Raw genomic sequence first — 19,820 nt, 5'->3', positions numbered from 1 at the left:
ATCTGGAACCAACGGGCACCCTAAGAAATGTCTGTGATTAGCCCTAATGCTCATCTCCTTCTCATTCCCACTCTTTTGACATTGCTCTTGCCTCCACTCTTCAGCAGTTGTGAAACTGAGCAGTCGCCTCCTGTCTGGTACATGGAGACCCGTGAAATAAAGGAAATTTATTTTATTTTATTTATTTTATTTTATTTTATTTTATTTTATTTTATTTTGTTTTATTCTATTTTATTTTATTAAGGGCGGTGCAGTTAAGCACTTGCTTGACTTGTTCTCCCAGGAGACACAGGTCTGGAGAACCCGGGTTCTGGCTTCCCAGTGGACTTCTTCCTCTAGCGTGAGTCCTCATGCCCCACTGTCGGTGGTAGGGTCTCTTTTTCCCAAACCCTTCCTCAAAATGACCCACTTGTCACAGAGAAGACAGCTGTGGCTCTAGTAGTGTGAGAAGGGGACATAGTTGGGCCTCAAAGTCTGACAGGATGGTGCAGTGAGTGGAGAAAACAGAACCCATACTCAGGAGACCTGGGTTCTCATCTATGTTGTGCTTGTTACACCTTTGAAAAAACCACAGCACCCTTGAGTTTCAGTCTCCTTGTCTACCATCTGGAAATCCTGAAGCTTATCACAAACACTCGCTGGATTGGCATGAGGATGGTAAGACCCACAGGGCACCCTTGCTGACACGACATCCACTGTGCTAGCCAAATGGCTGACCCCAATTCTTCCTCCCACTTTTTATCTCCTTTCCCAGATTCAACACTCCAGCATTACTTCAACGTAGAAAGAGAAGGTAAGTGCTTTCAAAGAGAAAAGGCTGCAGAGGTGGGCTTGGGGGAGATCACTGATCTTCCTTAGAAAAGATTATCTCCTTGGCAGATGGACTCAGCTTCTCCCCCTCTTATTTTTTAAAAATATAACTGCCATTCTTTTCCCACTGTTAAGTGCTACTCTGGACACTCTCCAATGACTTCATTTCCCTTTTGAATTCTAGAGCCCCAAACCAGACTGTGTTCTCTAAAACTGTTTAGTAGGTGCGAAGATTGTTATACGGAGAAATCTTGGCATTTTGTAGTGTGCGCAAAACAAAAAGTAGCACTTTATATACTGTTTTGTAGAAGTGCTTTGCCATTGGTTCCCCTCACTGGAGAGATGTTTTCTAGAAAGGCAAAGCCCAAGAATCAGGTGGGAAATTCTCTCTAACAATGTGTTATGGTTCTGGGGTACACGAGAGGCCTTGAGAAAGATTTCAAGCTTAGATCCTAAATTTCTAGTCAAAATTCCTGTTATTTCACCGGACTATGAGCTCCTTTAGGGCAGGGACCATGTTGTAGCCATGTTTGTACGCCAGGGTATAGCACATAGGGGCATCCACTACAGCTTTGTTGAGTGAACATCTATATCAGGTATTTACCCAAATAAGGCAGAAAACTTGAATCCATAGACTCATGGGACCTGGCACCATCTGACCAGGGGAAGTAGGATTCCCAAATAGAGGTTCTATCAGTGGGCCTCTGCCAGTAAGACCTAGGGCAGCACTAACCAAAAGATATGGATTCCAAGTCTGTTTCCAGACTTCCAGCTCCAACCAAATGGAGGAGGCACACTGCACCTCTTTCCCACTGAATACAGCTATATATTCTGAACAAAATGCAAAAAAAAAAAAAAAATGCACCTGATTAAGGTCTCTGAAAACTAAATAAAAGCAGGTGGGTCAGAAAAAGATATCAAAACTTGGTGAATGACCTATTTGGTGGCAACGAATTTCCTAGGAATTTTCTCCTGGTTTTAACCTGAGTGTGAGCTGAATCATGAAACTGCCCAGCAGTCATGGACACAACAACTACAAGAAACAGCCTCTCTTTCTGGCCAGATGATTGGAAAGGGGGCCCCTGCAAAGAGCAGGGTGGGGGAATCCTTGGTCTTCTCCTCATTTTTTTTCTCTCTCGGCCTCAAGGCCAGATGCAGCCCTAAGATTGCACTGTCACCACCATGGCAGCACCTCAGGCACCTAAAATCCCTGAAAGAGACCTGTTTCAATAGAGGAAAAACCTAGAAAAGGGCCCCTGCTAAGTGAAGAGTATGTGAAGGGAATCCTCTTTTTTTCCCCTCTTTTCTCTTGTCACTTTGCCCTGAGGTCCAGCCCAGTGGCATGAAACTTTGCGACATCAGCATTGGCTATAATTCTGAGAGAGACCCCCATTTTTCTAGCCAGGAGACCAGGAAAATGGAATCCTGGAAGCTTAATCTTGCAGAAGAAAGAGTGGGCAAAAGGGAGTCCACGTATGAACCAACATAAATCCTGAGCTTACCTCCAAGCTACGCATGTGCAGAACACACCCAAACAGCACACGGAAGCTTTTGAAACCTGACCTGACAGTGAAACCACTGTCTACAGAAAGTGGGGCAGATCTTGCAGTCTGAACTTAAGTTGTTTGCTTGTGTGCCAAAACAAAACAAAACAAAAAATCAACATGCTCTGATTTTCACGGGACCCAGAGTCTCCTAATAAAAAAAAATTTAAAAAGTCTCTTAAGATCCCGTAAAATTATCCAAATGATAAGAATCAAGAAGATCTGACCAATTTCAAGGGGAAAAGACAAGACAATGTTGGAATTACTAGAAAAAAAGATTTTAAAGCAGCTATTATAACCATCCTTCATGAGGTACAGGTAAACACTCGAATGGAAAGGTAGAAGTTCCCAGTAGAGAAATAATAGAAATTATTTTTAAATGCCAAATGGAAATTAGAACTGAAAAATACTGAAATTTCAAAATCACTGGATGGGCTCACTAGCAGAATGCAAATGACAGAGGGAAGAGTTAATAGACTGGGTGACAGATCAATGAATTTATCCAATCTGAAGAATACGAGAAAAATGTTTGAAAAGTAAAGACTAGAGCCTCAGGAATCTGTGAAACAATATCAAATGGTCTAACATTGACATCGTTATAGTTCTTAAGGGAAAGGAGAAAGATTGGTATAGAAAAAAAATATTTGAAAAAACAATGGCTGAATGTTCCCCCAAATTTGGTAAAAGACATAAATTTACACATTCAAGTAGCTCTGCAAACCTCAAACAAGACAAACTTAAAGAAAACTGAGCTGAACGTGCTACTACTTCCTACCATCTTACTCACCAATGCCCTCCTTCCTCTTAACCTCTTGGTTTGACCCTGCAGACATGCACGTTTTTGACCCTGGGGTAAGGGAAGGTGCACGTGACTAGGGGTCAGACACCTGGGGATTAAGCCTAACTCACTGGCTGTAGTGTGAGACCCAGGAAAAAACAGTGCTGCTGCCTGGGCCTCGGTTCTTCGTCTAGAAAATCTCAGGGTTGAGCTAGATGGTCTTCTAATTCCCTTCTAGCTCTAAAATATCACCCATTATTAGCTCCCGTGTGGATTTTTTTCTGTTCAAAAATAATAAACATTATCAAAACCTAATGCTATGAAACAAGAAACCACTTTCCTGCCAAGAGTCTTTGCACCCGTTGTGACAGTGCAAGTGACTGAAACGGAGATGCTCACAGACCAGAACCACAAATGGAGTTTCATAGCAACCAGAATGGAGGTCAGCTTTCCCCAGTAGCTCCCTACAGAGCAATGCAAGCACCACGGGAAGCCTGGAATTCATTGCAAAGGAAAGGAAGCACTGCAGAAAACTTTCCACTCCCAATAAATGCATTTCCAATTTCATCATGTTTTTCAGAGGCTAGGGAATGCAAGGGAATGCCCCCATTGCCTCATATTCCTAGTTGGACATTAAGTCTGTCAATACTTTACTTTTCCTGTCTGTAACACAGTACCTGCCACCTGTATAGCATCTGACAGTGAACAGAGTAGTTCTCATTTCATGTATCATGTCATCCTCCCAACCACCATCCTCTGAGGTAGTGGTAGCTTCTGTTTCCTCAGTGAAAACAATCTGAGAGAGGTGGAGAGTTTGAACCCAGACCATCCAGCACTAAGCTGCAGAAAGCACCACCTCTACTGTCCTCCATTTTTGTCCTCTTTTCCTACCACCAGGAACCAGAGGCCCTGGGCAGTGCCAGAGCCAAACTGTGAGCTGCAGCTACTGGGCAGGCAGCCTGTTTCCCCATGTTTGAAGGTCAGGCTATAGTAGATTAGATCCTCTTGGCTCATTCCTCCTGAGGGAAACACAGAGTTGAGAGGTGGCTACAAGACACTCTGTCCGTCTTGCATTCCCTCATTTGCCCCTAGCCATGGAGAGGCTCTCTGGTATTAGATACAGAAAGTTCTCTAGCCCCACACTCTGCATGCAATGGCTCTTTTGAAAATGTCTTTCCTCCCTGCTTCCAGCTGCTGCCTGTGAATGTGCTTGGCTTTAAGTCAGGTAGGTTTGGAAACTGTTGCTCGCTTCAGGTTTTGCCATTGACAGGCCTCGCAGGGCTTTGTTGCTTGGCCCCACATCTTCTTCCACTTGGCTCTCCTTTCCGCCATGGAATTACTACTGTTCCCGCCCATTCTTGCACATTCATTCAGCCTCCACTCTGCATTGGTGTGCCCTGAGGTCATCCTTCCCTCCCTATAGGAGACATTTTCAGCTCATTTATTCACACATTGTCTTTTCATTTTCAAGAAAAATACAAAGTAGTCTCTTTGAGTGTGATAATTCTGAGACATTGCATACCTTCCTCATTCTGGAACAAAAAGAAGTCAAAGATAAGTGGGTTCCTTTTATTGAGTAAGGGAATAGGCCTTCTCTGTTTTTCCCTTAATGACTCACTAAATCTGAATCAAAGCTCAGTAGTCTTGGCCTTGGAACAAGAGGCTGGGGGTGGTGGGAGCAGGATGTAGGCCCCACCTGAACCCCAGGAGCCATGTCCATGTGGCATGGAGTGGGCAGAAGAGACAGAAAATAGAGTGGTAACATGGCGCAATGGGAAGCCCTTGCTCATCTCTGGACCTGTTTTCCCCTCTGTGAAAACCTCAAAAAGATCACACAAGAGTGGGTTGGGACTGGAGGACATAACCTCACAGTAACTATTTTCCTGAATTATTGTGCTTTCCTACTTGGGCACTGGAACCTTGATTCAGGAAAGGCAGCTCAGTCTTTATCTGGCTTAGATGCCTGGAGAAGTGGAGAGAGGAGGCTTTGGTTTCAGACACACTTAGGTTTGGATCCTGCCTCTATCACTTCCTGGCTATGCGACCTTGGTATAAGTGCTTAACCTCACTGAGTCTCAGTTTTCTCATTTATAAAAAGGCTATAGTAGGACTTGTCCTGATAAGACCATTGTGAGGATAAAATGGAACATCTGTGAAGTGCATAGCACAATGCCTGCCCCAATCACCAACTCCTGGATTGCCTTGGCTCACGTACAGAATGTGTAGGACGGTGGACAGGTAGGCTGGGTGGCCTTGGAGAGTTATTTTGTCTCCCTCAGTTCCTTCTTCCACAAATTAGAAATAATAACCTGTGCTTTGCAAAATGGTTGTGAGAGCTAGATGAGGTAGTGAAGAGCCCAGCACAGCACCGGCGCACTGTGGGTCTTCAGGTGGTGCTGCTGGTCAATTTGAGGTTTTAATTACTTTCCTTACAGGTCACTGTCAGGGCCAGTGTCCCTAAAAAGGGGTCTCTGGGAAGATTGCAGTAGTCCTTAGATCAGAGCCAATCTCAGAGTCTGGAAGCTGGGCCAACGCAGGAGACACTAATGAGTTTTGAGCCAGAGAAGGCCAGTACCCAGAGGGATGGGACAGGGTGCTCAGGCAGTCCTGGTACCTGGCAAGAGCCTCATCCCCCAGGGCCAAAGGGGCTGCTCCACACACCCACTTATGCTGCTGTGTCTTCCACAGCCTTGGGTTCAAGCAGTCTTCCCGATGGGTTCACAGCTCTCCCTCACAATGCAGGCTGCCAGGCAGGGCACTGCAAGGGCCTAGAAATAGTGAAGCAACAACCTGGGACAACAGGTTTCAACAGGGGGACCCTGTCCCTGCAGAAGACCCACAAGCATAAAAGTATTCCTTTTAGGGAAGAAGAACTTTTTGTCTTTCCTTTAGTGGAAGCTGGGATCTATGGAGTTTTGGTCATGCTGGGCTGTCTAGTGGTCCACAGACCCCTTGAGTTTCCAACACGAGTGGCCTTGGGATACACAAAGAACTCTGTACCACTTTAGGAGAGCGATGAGGTTGATCTCCCCAGTCCCTCCCTTCAGCAGGAGTTTTAGTTGCACCCACTAGAGAACCAGCGCTTTGTGGCTCTCCCAAGAAAACCATGGCCAAACCATCTGCTAAACAAGTCACACACTGTTTTGCCTCAGTACTCTCACTGGTTTCATTGTTCAGCCTGGAATGTCCTCTCTACTCACCAAAATCCTATCCAAGGCCCAGCTCCAATCCCAACTCTTCCAGGAAGCCCTCCAAAATCTTTCTATCCCACAGCAATTATCCCTTCATCAAAATACAAGGTCGTCTGCCATTTTCTTTCTGGATAGCTCTTATTCTTATGGCTTTGTTTCTTAGCACTTGTCTTTGTTATTTTTTTTTTTTTCTTCATGAGTGTGTGTTTCCTCCATCTTTCTCATTTCTGACTTCCAATTAGTCACCAAAGCCTACTTGTTGTACCTCTCAAAGATCTCAAATCCATCAACTTCTCTCCACCTTTTAAGGCCATTTTCAGGTTCAGGCCACCATCACGGCAACAGTCTCTGAAGTTGTCTCTCCACATTTAGACCTGCCCTTCCACTCTATTCTCCACCCTGAGTCCAGAGGACTCTTTCTAAAATATAAATCTGCCTCAAGTCCTTTATCCCACTAGCTCCAAGATAAAATATGAAGTCTCCTACAGGCTCTTTGAAGCCCTTCATTTACTGGTCCCTGCCTACCTTTCCAGTCATGTTTCTCAACATCCTCTGACCCCCCCTCTTTCACCACCATTGCCAAGGCCTGCCTCACTCTGGTCATGAAAAAGCCCTCTCAACTCCTCACAAACACACACTGTCTTGGACATTCTATCTGGAACATTCTTCTTTCCCACCCACCATACCCCTCACACAGCACTCACTTGGCCTACACATACTCAGTCTTCAGGTCTCCAATTAGCTCACTCACTTGATCTTAGCCAAAAGGCCGAGAAGTGATAAATTAGCTCACTCACTCAGCATTGAACCCTGCCCCACACCCCAGTCTAAGAGACATACACAAAGGACCTTGTTCCCTCCCCCGTCACTGCACTTTTAATTCCATCTTTCAGTTGCTGGTTTACTGGTCTCTGGCCCCCATTAGACTATAAGCAATTTCAGAGCAGGAACCACATTTGCACACTTTTTATCCCCAATACTGATCCCCAATACTGAGCCCAGTATCTGCCTGTAGTAGATGCTTAAGGAATAATTTTTTTTTTTTTAAAGGAATAATTTTTGAATGAATGAATGAAAAGGAGAATAAATCTGTACATCCAAATCCTTAAGGGCAACAACCATTTCTTATGCTTCTCTGTATCTCCCTTTGGTGCCTAATTTAGGGTCCTCTGCATTCTAGGTATAAAGGAAAAGAGGTGATTATTTGCTTTTAGCAAAAAAAAGCCTTATTATTTAAATAGTATGCTCTTCTGTTCTTGGAGTTTCCCTCTCTCCAGACTGAAGGCTTTCTGAACTGAGTGCTAGCCAGAAAGCATCTGCCTTTGTAGGTGCTGGGCCAGCAGAGTCCTAGTCAGGATTGGGAGACCCACAGAATTCAAGGCCTCCAGAACATGAATGGGCCACTCATCAACAAGGAGCAGGGAAAATCCTTGATGGAATCCAGAAAGGCAAGTTCTAGTCCTGGCTCCTTCATCAATCAGCTACCTGACCACGGGCAAATCACTTAGCAAATCTGGAGTTTGGTTTCCTCATTGGTAAAACGTGGGGGAAGGACCAATAATTTATCTTCACTTACAGCTCTCAGTTATTAGTCTATGAAAAACGTCACACCACATCCTCACCAGAGGTGAAAAATTATCAGGTTGTTTACATCCTAAAGATCAGGACACCCATATCATTTCAAAATAGGTAAGTGCTTTGTAATAATAATCTCACACATTATATGGGGCTTTCAACTTGGTAGTAAGCTTCCATAATTTTTATTCTTTTAATAACTGTGGCAGAGGCAACTCTATAGGTATGTCAATATCCATTCTCCCCCCTTCCTTATCAACTATATTAGAAATGGCAATATGCACAGTTCAAAACTATAATCTTTAGCCTCCCTTGCAGCCAGAATGACCATAGTCAAGTTCTAGCCAATAAGATAATGAGCAGAAGTGTCATATGTAGCATGCAGGGAGACTTCCTGAAGGAAAAGGATACACCTTTTGCCCCTTTCTCTTTCATTTTCTGCTGGCTGGATGATGCAAGGTGTCAGAAACTTGGCAGCCATCGCGGACCATGAGGTGATGTGTTAAGAATGATGGAGCAACAAGACGAAAGGAGCATGGGCCTCTGGTGCCTGGAATAGCATCTCAGCCTTGGGCTATCTTTCTATTTTAGTTTTTGTATCCTATGTAACCAAACCTAAACCTAACTGATGAAATAATCACCTGTTTTACGCAAGACCCTGTTCTAGATGCTGCAGGGGATGCAAAGATATATAGGATTTCAACACACTAAGACTTGGCAAGAAGGTTCTGCCTGGGTGTGAAGGAAACCCTAAGGAAGGTTTGGCTTGGCAAGGCTGTGTGGACTTGAAGAGGAGTTATGGGAGATGAGGCCAGGGAATATGATGGAAAGAGCTTGAATGCCAAGCTAATGAGGGTGGACTTGACCCTGTGACAAGTAAACAGAGCAAATAACCTTGTGTCAATTTTGCAAATGAAGAAACTCTGGCATCTGCATGTTACAGGACTTGTCCAAGGTCACCCAGCCAGGGAGTGGCAGAGCCAATCTCAATTCTCCTGACACTTGGCCCAGTGCCATCCCACAGTTTGGTGCTGCCTTTGAGAGAATCTGGGCAGAAAACGTGGGGATGGAGGTTTTGCACTTTGACACAACCAGGGAACTAGACTGTGTCCCATACCTCCCTCCCAACACCCCCCCATACCTCTAAGAGGAAGTTTCAGGGGTTTCCAGAAGTCTAGGATCCAGACCTACCTTTAAGACAAAGGACCCTTCCTGGGTCCCCTTCTTAGCCACCTCCACGAGGCTGTAGTAGCCAAAGTTCTGCTTTGCTCTGCACAATACTAAGTGCCACATGTCCGGCACAGCGCTAAGCACACTACATACATTATATAATTTACTGCCCTCGACAGCCTAACAGGAAAGTTATCATACCACCTCTACTTTACAATGATAATAAAGAAACTGAGGCTCTAAGAAATGAAACCACCTACCCAAAGTCATTCAGTTAATGGCAAAGTTGAGGTACAAAGCCACATGTGTTCAACTCCAAAGACCTATTCTGTCTTCCCAGCCCCTGCCAAAGCATGGAAGTTTCTGGTTCTTGCTCGACTCCAAAGACTTACCTAGTTTGATGGGTTGACCAGTGCCAAGGATCTCAGCCACATTCCAGCTGTGTGCATCCCACCTGCAGTCAAGGACCGGTGTCCCATCCAGGAATCACATCACCCATGCCCTGCACGTGACCCCAGGTGAGTAAGGATCTCCTGGGGAGCGTGGGGGTGCGGGGCCAGGGACGCCCACTGATGCCCAGACCTCTTCGCCTTGTGCCTCCCAGAGTTCTCAGTCTTAGCTGGTCACCAGGCAGGAATATCAGCGTCCTCCCATTCTAGGTTCTGGAGCTCACAGATTCCAGTGAGCTGTTTCATGGAATCAAGGCTACTCTGCTCCTTGTGTCCTTTCTGTGGCTGTCATAGTTAGCATGCGTTCGTTATTATTTGCACGGACATTCATTCAATAAGCAACTAGTCATCGGAACTGAATCTCCTGTCATTGCCAACATTTGGAAAGTAGAGTTTCATTTTGCTGGTCATCCAATATGCATCTCCCCAGTAATGTGGTATGTCCCGTGTTCCAACACAAACCACATATTCCCCTAAGCTGACCACACTGGTTTTCTGCTGGAATTTCCACAGGAAACACCCTGAGGTGTAGCCTGCAGCACTGAAGGCGATGGATGAACCCTGGTCCCTCTGCATTCACTGCCCAACTGTGAGGGATCAAGCACTTTGCTGGGCTTTTCCCTGGGTCATCACCAGTCCACCCCTTCTTGTCTTGTGACCCTCCCTTCTCATTGGCAAAACTGTCACTGTTCCTTTCCAAGCTCAGCCTAAGACTCACCCCTACACCCACTCCCCGAATCAGGCTGAAGACGGAATGTGTTCCTCTTATTTTATTATAACTAGATATATTAGGCTTAGCCTCAGTCTAGCAGATTTTAATAGTTGTTAATAGAATAGTCATCCATTTCCTTGTAAACACTGTAATCAACATTCCTATTCTTAGGTGTACCACTAAAAGCATCTGAAAGCAGACATGAAAGAGTAATTTAAATTTCTTCATAACAAAGTTTTCTGAAGACATATGCAGATTCTGTCAATTCTTACAAACACTTCCATGCATTGTAGCATGTCACTACACCTGGGAGACATTCGTATAGACAGTTCTCATACAATCCTCCTAACCTGTGATTGTCACCCATAAGTGATGGCCACTTACGCAATTGGATCCACATGATTACCGAAGACTCGCTGCGTCGTTGGCTGCAGCAGTCTCATGAAAATCATGCCTTACATGTTTCAGATTTACACCACTTTGCATCTATATATCCCCCTAGGAAGAATAAGCAGTTGGTGGACACAAATAACTTTGAAATTCTGTATAACACTGTACATGGAGCAAACCAATTGTCAAGAGTGACACCCTAGGGAGAGAGAGACCAAGGGAAGTGTGAACTAAAATGGAGCCACTAATATCATGGGGCCCTAAATGGAGTCAGGAGATCATTAGGGAAGTCATTTTTGCACCTTTGTACCCAGATGAGGTTGGACATTTGAACTTCCAGCTTGCCATAGAAGTACATCCGGAAACGTGCTCCCCCACCCCAAACCACCCCCACCCCCACCCCCATCTTATTTCTAGCTTGTGGCTCTTGCCTTTATAAACTCCAGCTTTCTTTGCTCTCTCCAGAGTGGAGTGCAATTTGGGTGCCACCTAAATCTGCACTTACTGGGTTGCAATTCTGTTTGCTCTGATAAATACTTTTTGTTCTTTATTACAGTCTAAACTTCATTTGGGTTTATAGAAGCCAGTCAAGCCCTTGAGGCCTCCACTGACCGTGAGCCCTACCCCCACCCGCAGCTGCCTGACTACCTCCAACATGAGTGTATTTGCCAAGCACCTGGAGCTCACCTGCTTCCATCCCTGCCCTGGGCTGAGTAAGTGCTGGGGAAAGCATATGGGATTCAATGGCACCAGCCTGAAGAGGCGATTGACATCTGGCTGAGGCAAGAACTCAGAGACACAGGTAAGCAACAGTCAAGCACAAATCAACACATGGTCAGGTGCCAGGTGAGTGGGAAGGACAGAGGAACCTTCCCAGATGCTTCATTTGGCGACACTGGTAATAATTCCTGAAGCTCTCTATATGGCACCACCAAGGCTGAGAATTACCTCAGTTTGGGGAGACACAATATCTGAATCATCTCCCCTTTTTCTTCAACCTTATTCCTGAGTTTCCTCTCAGCCCTGTCCCTTCCCACCCCCAAAGCTGTCTCACTTGTCTACAAGCTCCACAAGGTCAGATAGCAGATATTTCCATTGCCATGTGCTCCACGCCTAGTTCAGAGTCAATCCCCAGTGAACATCTACTGAATTGAGCAGATGTAAACAGAGCAGATGGACCACACTAGGGGCCCGTCCTCTGGCCCCAGCGACCCATGAAAGAGGGTGCAGGCAGGCTGGACCCTGCCCTGGGAAAGGGGAGGCCGAGGCCCTCATGGAGAGGGAAGTAGCCCAGAAGAGATCCCTGGGAGCAAAGGAAGAAAAACCCATCAACATCCTGTGAACTAAATTGAGAGAAGTGTTGTTTAGGAAGGAAACCTAATAAATGAAATTCCTGAGAGCAGGAGCTCAGTCGGAGAATGCTCATCCCTTGTATGAGAGAGAGCATACCTCCTTGTCTGGGGTGGCCTTCCTGCCATGGGCTGCATCTGGGTTGCGCAGGCAAAAGGGCTGCTTCCTGGACTTGAACTAGACTGAGGGGAGAGCCTTCGCACCTCACTGGGTGGGGGAACTCGTCATGGAGGTTTGAGGGTCCTGATCTCTTCAGAGGAAGGTGTTCTAATCGCCAGCAACAGTGTTCTTTCCCTATCTCCCACCAAAGGAGCGGACAAGAAGCAAAGGCTTTCTCTCAACTGTGCAGCCTTTACATAATTTGGAAGCACAAAGGAAAAATCATTAGAGAGCTACTTTATGCAAATGCTTCTCTGCTTTTGTATATCCTATTTAGAGAAAGGAACTGCTTTGGCACTTAGAGATAAGCCTTATGTAAGAGTTTGTTGCTGTTGCTGCTGTTACCCACCCAAACAGTAAAAGCAAACTGGAAATAATCAAATGTCAGTAATAGCACCAAATTGCTTAAAAATATATCCCAGGCCTCCTTTAGTCATCACATTTTTAAACTTCTGGAAGAATAGAGAACTTCCTGAGGAGAACTTGTCATAATCTAATGCTTGACAAAACGTTTTCCACCTTGCTCTCCCCAAGTTCCCGCATTAAGGCTTCACAAGGTGCATTTGATTGCAGTAACTCTGGGGGAAGATAACACTGGTCGCCTTGGGCAAGTCCCTCTCCCTTTGGGCCTTAGTCACTGACATCAGGACCTCTGAGTTTCTCTCCTGCTATGAAGCCCCTTTCAGTTCCATGAGACCATAACCAGTGAACCCATTAGGAAACAACGTAGTTCCTAAAACTAGAGGTGTGCAGGGAGCACATACATCCCTCTTCTGGCTGAACTGTTCCTAAACTGCTACTAACACAGATGTTCCAAACTTTCAAGCCTCAAAAATGACTCCAAGGAATTCAGTGTTTTCTTCTATACCAAATGACTGTTGGAACCACAAGGGCCCTGAATAGGCCTTAGCTGGCCCCGTAAAAAAGGAGGAAATTGACCTTCTGCCCTCCTCCTGTTTTCTCCTCCAGTGGCCTGGCGGGCTGCTTTTTTTGGACCCTTCCCTACACCCCTAGCACTGTGCCATCACCACCCCAAGAGTCCAGGCCCTTGGGTGGCCTACAATTGCCTACCATGCCTGGCCTTCTCCAGCCCTCTCCTTTCCTGCCTGCTAAGGAGCTCCTTCTGTAGGAAGCTGCTCTCAGGAGGAAAAGAGCCAGCTGACTAACTCACTCTCCCGCATGATACGTTTCCTAAATAATTAAAATGCAAATGTCCTATAGAAGAAATACCTGTTAAGTTCCCAAAGAAATTAATTTTAGGAAGTAGAGCTTGAGGCATCAAAGATGAACCAAGAGAGGGAGATGTTTTGTGGCATGGAGACCTTTCAATGCCAAATGTTTGGGTGTGAGTGTGGTTCTACCCTTTCTTTAAAAACGGTATGCTCTTAGGAAATGTGTTTAACCACTCTGAAATCCTATTTCTATGATTATAAAATGGCTCTGGAGCCTCTGACCTACACCCATGTGATAACATGAAAATGCTTGCAAACTGTAAAGCTCAGCACCGATCTCCATGTCCATGTTCCCTGCCCCAACCTCCTCTGCTCCCTAAGTTATCTCTGTCTTAGCTCCACCACTCAGAAGCCCTGCCGAGAAGAGGAAGGGAGAGAAAGATGGAGTTTTCCCTTCCAACATGTCCCATGCTTCGTCTCCTCCCTACCTCCCAATAACCATAGGGATACCAGGTGTTATTTTGTGTGTGACTCTCCCCCTCCTCAAGAAAACACTCCAAATCTCTGAAACCCACAGGTGAAATTTCCCTGCAGGGTTTCTGACACCGTCTGTAACCAGACAGCAGGAGACTGGTGGCCAGGGTGGAAGGGAGGAGGGTCTGTGTGGAGTTATTTCTGCTTCAAGGATAAAACTAGGAGACATGGGGTGGGGGCTTCTTTCCTTCCTTCCTTCCTTCCTTCCTTCCTTCCTTCCTTCCTTCCTTCCTTCCTTCCTTCCTTCCTCTTTTTAACCTACATAAAAGTGTCCCTTGTGACACTCTTCTCAGGATCTCTCAGCCCCCTGGAAGACTCGGCAGTATGATGACAGGCTTAGTGCCGTTTCAGAATCAGGCAGCCTATGGAACGGGGCTATTCCCACATGTTGCTCTCAGTCAGAGGGCCGCCCTGCAGCCCACAACAGAGTGGGCACTCTCCTTATTTAAATGTAGACATCTTTCGTCATTTCCAAAGATTAATACATTATTCATAAGGTCATAACTTCTTGGGAATTATTCTAGCTATTCCTAATTACTATTAAGCTCAAATGATAACAATGTGTTCCCAAATAAGTTTGGGAATTGTTTTAAAAATGTTAACGAAGAAATAAGAGCAAATAAAACAAAGCCAATTCATAGGACACTAGAACATAAAGTGAGGGATTATTTTGTTTATTAATTCCCGTCTGAAGAAATTAAGTGATGCATGCTGGGTAACAAAGTCACACAATGAGCAGAGCTGGGTTAGAACCCAGTTCTTCTAATCCAGCTCATGTATGGTTGAGAACAGAACAGCAATAAAATAATATAAATTAAAAGATAATTATTAGCCAAAAATATTGGCAAATTTAAAGCTGGTTTGAAAACTGAACACCAATTTAAATCTAACTAACAAACATATGGAAATTAATTTTAAATTCAAAAAAGCACAAACGGAAAATGCAAATTTCAGACAGGCAGAGTAAATGTTAGCTGGAAACCCATGTATGAGGTGTGATAATTAAGTTCGAGAACTTGTTGCAATGATGTTGCTAAACTTTTTTTGATATCAGAGGGATTATTCATTATGAATTTGTACCAACTGGACAAACAGTTAACCGAGTTTACTATTTGGAAGTACTGAAAAGGCTGCGTGAAAAAGTTAGACGACCTGAACTTTTCACCAACAATTCATGGCTCTTGCATCACGACAATGCACCAGCTCACACAGCACTGTCTGTGAGGGAGTTTTTAGCCAGTAAACAAATAACTGTATTGGAACACCCTCCCTATTCACCTGATCTGGCCCCCAATGACTTCTTTCTTTACCCGAATATAAAGGAAATATTGAAAGGAAGACATTTTGATGATATTCAGGACATCAAGGGTAATACGACGACAGCCCTGATGGCCATTCCAGAAAAAAAGTTCCAAAATTGCTTTGAAGGGTGGACTAGGTGCTGGCATTGGTGCATAGCTTCCCAAGGGGAGTATTTCAAAGGTAACTGTAGTGATATTCAGTAATGAGGTATGTAGCAGTTTTTCTAGGATAAGTTCGCAAACTTAATTGGCAGACCTCGTAAGCTGTCCACTGACCTGGAGTGTTTACTCAGCCATAGGGATCCTAGTAGGTCATAATTCTGAGGAGGAAGTGATCATATACTGGGAAAACACAGATCAGAGGCAAAACAATAATAAAATGCTGGGGCTTGCGTTTGATACAAGTTGAAGTCAGAATGATCTGTCACCTCATTTTTGGTGAAAATGATGAGGAAGACTGAACAGAAAGAAAACAGTTTTTCCTCCCCTCCCCAGAAAAGGGAGCTAAATGCCAGTAACAAGAAAAACAAAGTAATTAAGAGAATTTCTGAGCCCAGATAAACTTTGTGAGTTTGATTGGGGTGGGTGCCCAAACTAGGTTGCTCCAGGACAAGGCCCATATATAGTGGTTTTGAAAAGCAAGCTGAGGACAGATGCTCTGTGGGTGCTTGTTGCTGGTGGGGTGAAGAGGTTGTGAGGACTGAGAAGGCGGGGAAGAAAGGTTCCATTGTAAGGACTTTCAGCCTAAAGATATTCACCTCCTCCACCATCTGCTTTCTCTGCTCTGTGCTCTTGGACTAGCAGTGTGATGCTAAACCATGGCCCTAGGCCTCATACTTATCCAACAGTGATTAAGAGAATTCCCGAGTCCTACCCCTGCCCCATATTTCCCCAGTTTGATTAGGGTAGGCGTCCAAAACAGGTTAAAGACCTGTTTCCCTGAACACTGTCAGCTCAATGCATAGTTTATCTAGCACCTCCCAGCCATTGTTTCCAAGAGACCAGAGGCAAAACTCTTCTAGAAAAAGAAAGGAGGAAAAGTGCATATGCAATATTTAAGTCAATGTCCAGAACTCTTGTACAATGAGAAATGAAACTAGAGTAAAACTAAGGGGAACATGACATGGACCTAACAGTGAAAGAATTCGTACTGGTAGAATTCTCAACTACGATGAAATATACAATGAAACTCAAGTTTAAATATTACTCTAGTAATTTCCAGGGACCTAGATATTTACTCAGTCTTTTCAGAATTGTCCAAAATAATGCTAAGTACCTAAAGAAAGAAACAATATGCATATAAACAACACAGTATTGTCCTTGAAATTCAAAAATAGCAAGCTGTAAAACAATAGAGTTGTACAACAGAAAATGCCCTCCCTAGAGTTCATTGCCCAGAAATATAGAATTTTAACCTTGAAGAAACCTTAATAGGAGAGCTGGGTTTAGGGTAATAAAAACCATCTGACAAAATGAGGCACGGGCCTTGGGAAGGACCAGTGCAATGAGGGCCTCTAAAGCTTAAGCATCTTTAGCTTCATGGTGTGTCTACCTCTGCCAATACATCACTGTGTAATTCCTTTAAATCATTTATTGCATGTCATTGACTCATAGACTTTTAAAGCTAGAAATATGAACTGGCTTGTCCATTGCCATACAGTTATTGATTTTAGGCAGTCAATGAATGGTCTTTAATCATCTAGCATCTTGAAAGAATAAACACTCCTAACATTTAGAAATAAAGTAACCTAGGACTTAGTCCAGCCCTAGAAGGAAGATGGTGGATGATACATGATGCCATATGTCAGGCTGGTGACAGCCCAGATCTCTACAGCGTGTGCTCATCACTGTACTCCATTTCCTCCAAAATCAAGTGCCAGGCTAATTAAATTCCTGATTAAAGCTCAAGGTAGCACTAGGGGTTCAGCTGGCGAGCTGGCTGGGTAGAAAGCACAAAACAGTTGCCTCCATTTGACTGCCACAGATATTGAGATTAAATCAGTAGAGCTATCCAATATTCCCCCCACAGCATTCATTCACTTGTTCACATTTTTATTTTATTTTAAAGATTTTATTGGGGAAGGGGAACAGGACTTTATTGGGGAACAGTGTGTACTTCCAGGACTTTTTTCCAAGTCAAGTTGTTGTCCCTTCAATCTTAGTTGTGGAGGGTGCTGTTCAGCTTCAAGTTGTTGTCCTTTCAGTCTTAGTTGTGGGGCGCAGCTCAGCTCCAGGTCCAGTTAATTGCTAGTTGCAGGGGGCACAGCCCACCATCCCTTGTGGGAGTCAAACTGGCAACCTTGTGGTTGAGAGGACGCACTCCAACCAACTGAGCCATCCGGGAGTTCAGCGGCAGCTCAGCTCAAGGTGCCGTGTTCAATCTTAGTTGCAGGGGGCAGAGCCCACCATCCCTTGCGGGATTCGAGGAATTGAACTGGCAACCTTGTGGTTGAGAGCCCACTGGCCCATGTGGGAATCGAACCGGCAGCCTTCGGAGTTAGGAGCACGGAGTTCTAACCGCTTGAGCCACCGGGCCGGCCCCCATTTGTTCAGATTCTTAATGAGCACCGTAGGACACAGGACATATCAACCTCTCCCCTCAAGGAATTTACAGTCCATTTGAGGAGATAAGAAATGAACTCATGAAAAGAAGTTAAGGTAGAGTTAGTGTAGGCAGATCAGAGGAGCAGAGAGTTTCCTCGAGCTGAAGCTGGTCAGGTGTACTTCACGGAGGAGGCAGAGCCTATAAGCTCTTAGGAGGAACTAGGTATGAAACATCTTGATCCTTCTGTTCCTCTTTTGCACAAAGAAATAGGTCAGTGACTCTAACAAGTAAGACACATGAGCTAGTTGCCTAGAGACTTGTTAATTTCTGATGTTTCCCCAAAGTGGAAGATAAGGTTATTAGGGAACCAGTTGCCTTACTGTACATGGGCCCTTGGGGCCAGGCTTGGGACAGACAGACAGATGAGCTTTTCTGCATAGGCACTGGCTCACTTAGAATAGTGGCTCTCAGCCACATTAGACTCAACACCCATTTTTATAACAGATAATTTGTAACTCTCCCTTCATTACACTCAAATAAAAAACCGTAGATAATATAAGCTGCCTACGCACAAAATTTCCCCTCCAAAATCCATCATTTCAAAAAAATGAGAATAATGCACTCACTGTGTTATAATCAAGGGACAAAATAAAGCTATTTTATAGTAAAATCAGTATTTCAGTACCTGGAGAAAATGTGTGCACAAGTGCACTGGAAGCCCTAATGAGTACTTAGATGTCTGTGCCTACGTGCAGAATTACCCTGAACGCAATAGGTAGAATTGCACAGATTCACGTGTGTTTGAAGGCCTGCTCAAATACTGGAATCGGCATTGCCATTCACAGTGTGATTTTCCAGAATAGTGAACAACCCTCAGTAAAGTTCCTCCTTCACTCACTGTGTACCTCCTTTATTCAATTGTGCATTCCTGAAAAATTCAATGCATGTTAAAACTGCAAAAATTCCTCTGTGTTTATATGTAAAATAATGTTGGATGCTAAACCCTGATAATTATGAACAGGATTTTCACAGGCATCAACATTTAGTGAGACATTTGAAAGTCATGCAGGACAGTCCCTTGTGGTGTGGACTGTCCTGACCACTGTGGAATATCCGACATCTCTGCCCCCATCCACAAAATGCCAGTGGTACCCTCCTCTCCCATCATTGTGACAAATATCTCCATAAATTCCCAAAAATGCCTTAAGGGGTGTAACCATCCTCTCTGGGAAGCCTAAATTAGAGGGCAGGGTGTGTGTGTGTGTGTGTGTGTGTGTGTGTTATATGTGTCTTCTAACATCTGGATTTAGGGGTCATCTATTGTCATCCTATTGCCCTCTGTGATGGAATTTTATGTTTCAACTTGACTGGGACATGAGGTGCCAAGATATTTGGTCAAACATTATTCTAGGTGTTTCTGTTTTTTGATAAATTGAGATTTAATCAGTAGGCTGAGAAAGCAGTTTGTCCTCCCTCAGGTGGGCAGGCCTCATCCAATCAATTTAAGGCCTAAATAAAACAAAAAGGCTGACTCTCAAGTCAGAGAGAATTCCTCCTGCCTGACAGCCTTCAAACTAGGACATTTGCTTTTTCCTGCTTTAAGACTTACACTAAAACATTGACTTTGCCTGGATCTCCAGTCTGCCTGCATGTAGACTGGATCTAAATCAGATCCAGGTTCTTCTGCGTCTGCATGTAGATCCAGTCTAAATCAGATCTATTAGATCTCCTGGGTCTCCAGTTTACCAACTCACTCTGCACATCTGGTCAGCCTCCATAATCTTGTGAGCCAATTTCTTATAATAAATCTCTGTGTGTGTGTGTGTATACATCGGGGGTGCCCAGAAATGTATACAAGGGGACACTTTGGTCAATATTGTTCAAGCAGTAGTTCGCCGTAATCAGAAGTGTCTGGATGCCGATGGTAACCACTTTGAACACCTCTTGTAATTGCAGAAGTGAAACGTGACTTGTATTCATCTTTTGTTATCAGTATATATTGAATATTAATTTTAATACAGTTTTCCTTTGCATCCCAGTGCCCCTCTCCAGGGTGCCAGGCGCTGTCCATCACAGCCCTTAGTCTCCCCTATGACACCTGAAGCACTGTATCAGGAGGCTCCAGCTTCAACACACAGGA

The 19,820-nt window shown here is 44.5% G+C and overlaps 1 long non-coding RNA gene across 1 annotated transcript; it reads left to right on the top strand.

The window, feature by feature from the left end:
• Nucleotides 1-752: 752 nt before the first annotated feature.
• LOC141570359 (uncharacterized) lies at nucleotides 753-19,820 on the top strand. Its single transcript, XR_012494359.1, has 4 exons — nucleotides 753-793; nucleotides 9,409-9,586; nucleotides 11,176-11,421; nucleotides 19,720-19,820. It is a non-coding gene; the product is annotated as an uncharacterized LOC141570359 (long non-coding RNA).

Source organism: Rhinolophus sinicus, linkage group LG03 (assembly GCF_036562045.2).
Source record: "Rhinolophus sinicus isolate RSC01 linkage group LG03, ASM3656204v1, whole genome shotgun sequence".
In the NCBI taxonomy this organism is placed as follows: domain Eukaryota; kingdom Metazoa; phylum Chordata; class Mammalia; order Chiroptera; family Rhinolophidae; genus Rhinolophus; species Rhinolophus sinicus.
The sequence above is the reverse complement of the archived record's forward strand: the minus strand, read 5'-3'. Positions and strand labels throughout refer to the sequence as shown.